The sequence below is a fragment of the Gracilinanus agilis genome, chromosome 5 (assembly GCF_016433145.1).
Source record: "Gracilinanus agilis isolate LMUSP501 chromosome 5, AgileGrace, whole genome shotgun sequence".
Lineage (NCBI taxonomy): Eukaryota > Metazoa > Chordata > Mammalia > Didelphimorphia > Didelphidae > Gracilinanus > Gracilinanus agilis.
Genome location: NC_058134.1, coordinates 108,365,880 through 108,371,879, shown reverse-complemented (window position 1 = coordinate 108,371,879; position 6,000 = coordinate 108,365,880). Strand labels below are relative to the sequence as shown.

At 40.1% G+C, this 6,000-nt stretch overlaps 1 protein-coding gene across 2 annotated transcripts in view; it reads left to right on the top strand.

Moving 5' to 3' along the window:
• The first annotated feature begins 566 nt into the window (after positions 1 to 566).
• The window catches only part of AGK (acylglycerol kinase), a 113,920-nt gene continuing 108,486 nt past the window's right edge, over positions 567 to 6,000 (top strand). Inside the window, exon 1 of one of the 2 annotated variants that reach the window (XM_044678155.1) lies at positions 567 to 597. The gene's annotated coding sequence lies outside the window, so the exon portion shown is untranslated. Of the gene's footprint in view, positions 598 to 2,051; positions 2,288 to 6,000 lie in introns of those variants that run through there. The other variant, XM_044678156.1, reaches the window with a different exon arrangement.

The window sequence follows — 6,000 nt, the reverse complement described above, 5'->3', positions numbered from 1 at the left end:
AGAGGAGAGAGAGAGACAGAGAGACAGAGACAGAGGTAGAGAGAGAGAGACAGAGAGAGAGAAGAGAGAAACAGAGAGAGACAGAGAGGAGAGAGAGAGACAGAGACAGAGAGAGAGAGAGAGAGACAGAGAGACAGAGAGAGACAGAGACAGAGGCAGAGACAGAGACAGAGACAGAGAGACAGAGAGAGAGAGAGACAGAGAGAGAGAGAGGAGAGAGGAGAGAGAGACAGACAGACAGACAGACAGACAGAGAGACAGAGACAGAGACAGAGAGAGAGACAGAGAGAGAGAGAGAGAGAGAGAGAGAGAGAGAGAGAGAGAGAGAAAGAGACTGAGAGAGAGACAGAGACAGAGAGACAGAGACAGAGACAGAGAGACAGAGAGACAGAGAGAGACTGCAGCGGAATGGAAAATAAAATAAGTCTATGGGAACGTCCCCGGCGCACCTGTAGCACGGCGGAACCCGAGCGCAGGTGGTAGCGGTTTCCCGGGGCGGGGAAGGCTTTAGGTACGGACACCGGAAGGGTGACCGGGACGGAGAGCGTGGAGCGCACAACGTGGAGCGAGGCCGGTAGAGGCGCTGCTGGGCGGGCGGTGAGTTGGTTGTTCTGTGGCCGTAGACTGGGTGTGAAGCTCGGGTGGAGGGGACAGCCAGCGCGGACTGGGCCTCTGAGGCGCCCGCGATCATCCGAATCCATCTGCCCCAGGCAGAACGTGAGGTCGCGGCCGGGTTCAACTCCTCTGTCCGTGAGAATCTTGGATGCTACGTACCTTACCGGGCTCTGTCAGAGGGAGACTGCTGCCTCCTGTGTTAATCTAGTGGGGCAACGTGGCCAGACTTCGTTGTCATTAATATTTTGGTCTGTAAATCCTCCGATAGTCTGAAACGCGGGTGGGAAAGGATGAAAAATAGGGAGAATCCACTGACAGGAGCAACCAGAGAAAGCAAACGGGGTTTGCACCTCTATGGCATATTTTATTTTCTCAATGTACAAGTCTTATCAAGTCTACTAGATTGTAAAGTACATAAGGGGCAGAGCTTCTTTGGCTCCCACATAACGTCTAGCACAGTGCCTCTGCACCTTTAGCGAATGGATGACATTACTTTGCATTTGTGAATTACTTTCCAATTTTAAAGCGCATACCCACACAATACTTTCTTGATTCACACAGCAACCCTGTGAGGAAATGGAATAAGTATTGTTCCTACTTTACAAGTTAAGATACTGAAGCTAAGATCATATAGCTAATAAATAATAGAGTTGGGACTAGAAACCTGATCTTACTTAGTCTAGTGATCTATGTGTTATTACACTATACAGTAACTCCTAGGACTGAGAGTGAGAGTATCAAGTTTTCTGCAACAAACTTGATGCATGACCTTGAATAATTCATTTACCTCTTTTGAATCTGTTTCCTCATCTGTTAAATATCTACCTTATTTACCTCTGGTTTTGGGGAAGATATAAGGAGATGATAGATATGAAAGGTCTTTGGAAAATATGAGTGGTTTACAAGCTGGGTTGCTCAGTGGATTAAAGGCCAGGCCTAGAGACAGGAGGTCCTAGGTTCAAATGTGGCCTCAGACACTTCCCAGCTGTGTGAGCCTGGGCAAGTCACTTGACCCCCATTGCCTACCCTTACCACTCTTCTCACCTAGAGCCAATACACAGTATTGACTCCAAGCTGGAAGGTAAGGGTTTAATTTAAAAAAAAAAAGAAGAAATTACTTGACCAACTATTTAAAACCGTAATTCTGCTGGGATTGGTATATAGAATTCTGTTAAGACTTTTGTGTCCAGTATACAGAATATAAGGCAGATTGTTCAAAGGGAAAGAAAGTTAGCTGATAATAACACCTTTTCTTGTGTACCTGTGTTGTTTCTACTATACGTTAATTCTTCCAACTCAAAGGCTATTCCTAATGATTCAAGAACAGTCTTTTGAGTTGATGCTGTATATTGAATCATAGCATTCACACTATTATTCCTTTACTTGTTTCAAGTAGGATGGAGTATCAGAAGCCAGATATTTCTAGTTATTTCAGCTACTGCATTCAGGGCAAGGTGCTGGATTTAATCTGAGGGAATCTCAGTTTGAAAGTTTGAGGGATCTCAGCTTCCACATAGTCCAGATCTTACACAAGACTTCCATTTTTATCAAAACTGACTACTAGTCATCTAGCCTTTGTTGGAAGACCTGCAGAAGAGGAATCTGTTACATCTTTGAAGCAGACAATTTTACTTTGGGACAATACTTTTTCAAAAACTTTCTTAAAATCTAGGTAAAATATATCTATATTCTCCTCATCTACTAGTTTAACAGTCTTGTCAAAAAAAAAAAAAAAGGAAGTGAGATTAGTTTTGCATGATCTAGTTCTTTTTTCCAACCCTTACCGTCTATCTTAGAAATGATACTAAGTATCAGTTCCAAGGCAGAAGAGCAGTGAGAAGTAATTGGGAGTTGCTCAGGGTCGCACAGGTGGGAAGTATCAGAAGTCACATTTGAACCCAGGACCTCCTCTTTTCAAGGTACTAACTCAATCCACTGAGCCACCTAGCTTTCTCTGTCCTAATATCTCTTTGAGAGAAGAAAATGCAAAAATACCTTGGTGTTTAGGTGACTCGGTACTGGAGCCTATGCTTAAACTAACTTTTCTTGAAATCTGGCCAAAGAATTAAGTAATCAGTTAAATCTTGGAAGCATTTGTCCTAGATATAGATACAATTGTGTTAACTTGCCTTCCAACTAAATACCATAATTTAGACAAAAGGCATGTTTTTTTCTTTTAGTTTTTCTTTCATGGATTGATAATGCTAATGCCTTTTGAGTAATCATGGATCATAATTGCTTACCATTCAGGACACGGTCATTCTGAAATGGATATACCAGGAGAACCTTTTCATATCTGGGGAATTCTTCCATTTGGTCACCTCACAGGACATCCTCCACTGCACCTTTGATAAGACTATTTCTCCTTGATTTGTCCCTTATTGGACATTATCATCAGAGGAGTGTTGGACAGCTACATCTATAGTTGAATTTATTATAGAATCTTTTATAATCATGGATAGAAGATATCTCATTGGAGGAATATGTGAAGATTAAAATTAATATGCAAAATACTAAATATTATATTTATATTTATTTATGTAACAAACTAACAAAAGAGACTAACTAAAAGGTACTAACCAGCTTACTCCCAGGAACAAAAGAAAAAGAGGGAAGAGTTACAGCCAATTATAAAACAATAACCTGACCAAGCAAATGTGGAGGTGCAGGAGAGATTAAAGGGAATTTTGGGAAAACTAAGGGACTTATGGGGGATGAATCCAAAGTTCAAAATTTCCATTTATACAAACACCTTTAAGTATGCATTTGGTACCCCAAGTCAAGTAGGTTTTTTTTGTAACCAATAAATATAATAGAGTCTTGTATCTGTAACTTTTAGTAATTTAGGACACTATAAAGACATGGCCTGCTGTAGAAAATGTTTGTAAAATGTTGCCTGTTTCCTTCTCATAATTTCACTAAGGAAACCCTGAAATGTACATAGATCATTTTCATAAAAATTTGTGTAAAGATGAGAAAGTGAGCATGTGTGTTGTAGTTGTTACTGTCTTCTGGATTGCCTTTTTTAGGTATTAATATTGTCATTGATCTTTTTCCATTCTTTTGGTACCTTTCCCTCCCTGAGGTATCTTATAAAATGACCCATTAGGATCATAGATTTAGACTTGGAAAGGACTTTGTAGGTCATTCTTTCAGATCCCCTCATTGTACAAATAAGGAAACTGATGTCCAGAGGAGCTGATAGACTTAAAGGGATCACACAGACAATTAGTTATAAAGCTGGAATTCAAACCCAGTGGACTGACTCCCAGCCCTAAAAAAACTAATTTTTCAAGCCTGGACTTCTCCAGACAGTCCACTGAGCTGTTTCTAACTTAACCATACTCCCTCTTGTTCCAAATGTTCATATTGGCTATTTGTGCCCAAGCTTTGGTAGAGCCTTTTGAGCTTATATTGGTCTCATCATCCTCAGTCAGAAATGTACATTGATCCAGACATAATGATGTCACTGTGGTTTTCTTCAAGTATGAAGGATAACAACCAATAAATACCTGAGTTATGCTGAAGCATGGAATGAGGATACCCCAAGGAATTTAAGATCATTATGAATTTTTTTCTCTTGACATTCTCAGAATCCATTGTACCCAAGGTTCCTTAATGAAATCTTGGTAGTATCTTTCTTTACCTTACCCTTCCCAGTCCCACTTTGGGAGGTATCCATCTTGGCTCAGATTCTGGGGAAGACATTGCACTGCCCTTGTTTTCTGCCCCAAGATGGGAAGGATGTTACTGGGCTCCAGTAATTTGGGGGTTAAATTGTCTAAGTTGAGAGAATTACTCAAATATCCTTTATTTGTTGACCCTGTCTCTCCTTCCATTCTTCCTTCAAGGTACCTGGGTAAGCATTGTGACCACCTCTTAAAGGAAATGAATGAAATACCATGACTGACTTTTTTGATGTGAAGCCTCTTATTCCTAGTAGTGGGCACTGAAAGCTTTTATGATTATGGTTTCCTTGAATAAATTTCCTTTGTGTTTTTCCTTAGACTGTTTTGTTCTCTATTAAAGCTTTGTCTTCTTAAATGCTATACTTCCTGTATAGCACACAAAGGCCTGAGGTGGTAGGATTTAAATATCCACTGTCATTCACTATAAAAATAAATGATTATAAGACACTGACAACATTTGTTTCATTTTCCATCTAGTTGTCCACCTGTTGGCATCTGTTGGATGCTTTTGGGACTGCTCTACACCAAAATCTATCAAATTGTTTTTGCCCCTCGTGCTTTTCAATATTTTTGAGATAATTTTGCTTAGGTACAGGTACAGTCTAGGTCTAGGAATATATAAGTAGAAAGTATTGACAATAATTGATAAGAGATAATACCCCCAAAAAACAACTGGCAAAAACCTTTTTTCTTAGGTGCCTTATACACTTGAACAAAGTATAGATAATAAACCAGGTGAACTCTAGAACCTAATGCAAGGAGGCTGTTTCATCCTCATTATTTCACTGAAATATAGTGGAATGAAAATCATGATTGGGAAATGACTAAAAGAGTTCCCTTTAATTAAAAGGAACAGAGTAGACAAAAGATGTTGAACTACCTTATTTTTTAAGAAGATAATGAACATGACCAATATGGAACTGTGTTTTGCAACTATCTCTGGGATAGGGAGAGGAGATAAATTAGACTTTATAATTTCAGAAAATGTATGTAAAGGAGGGTTTTTACAGGTAATTGGAAAAATAAATACTAAATAGATACCAAAAGAAAAAGATACATAAAAATATTTAGTAACTAAAGAAAAGTTTTTATAGAGAACATTTGGATGAGAATCAGCAGTAAGCATGCACTTGTAAAGAAAGAGGAGGTAGATTCGGAGCTTGGGAAACATCACAAACCACACAGTTTTGTATTGTAGAGTTGGGGAACTTTACATATCTGGCTATCTGCTAGAGCACTTTGTTTAAGAATAAAGAGAGCCTGTAACCAATGTTAATCAAAGGGAGAGAGAGTCTGTATGTAAGTCTTTCTTCTAGCACTTCCCTGGGGCCAAATATACACAGAAGACTTTAAGGGGGTGTCACCCCGAAACTGGGTGACCTGGATGGTTGTGCCACCCCTCAGGAGTTGGGGGCAAGGCTTCCCTATAAGAGGTATGTGGTACCCCAATCCGATTTTGAATAAGGACAGGGTTCACACAAACCTCCCCCCCAGTCAGTTAATTTCATAGCCGGTGGTCTGGCTTCAAGATGGAGGCAGCCAGACCAAGCTCTGGTTCCCCTCTCCCTTGTTGTCTCTCAGGTAATCTGGAATGCTATCTGACTGATGAATGGCTTTTATTAATCACAATTCAGGGGTTGGGGAAAGGGGTGAAGGGCAGGGAGATTTGGGGGTGTCCTCTTCACTATTGCTATGG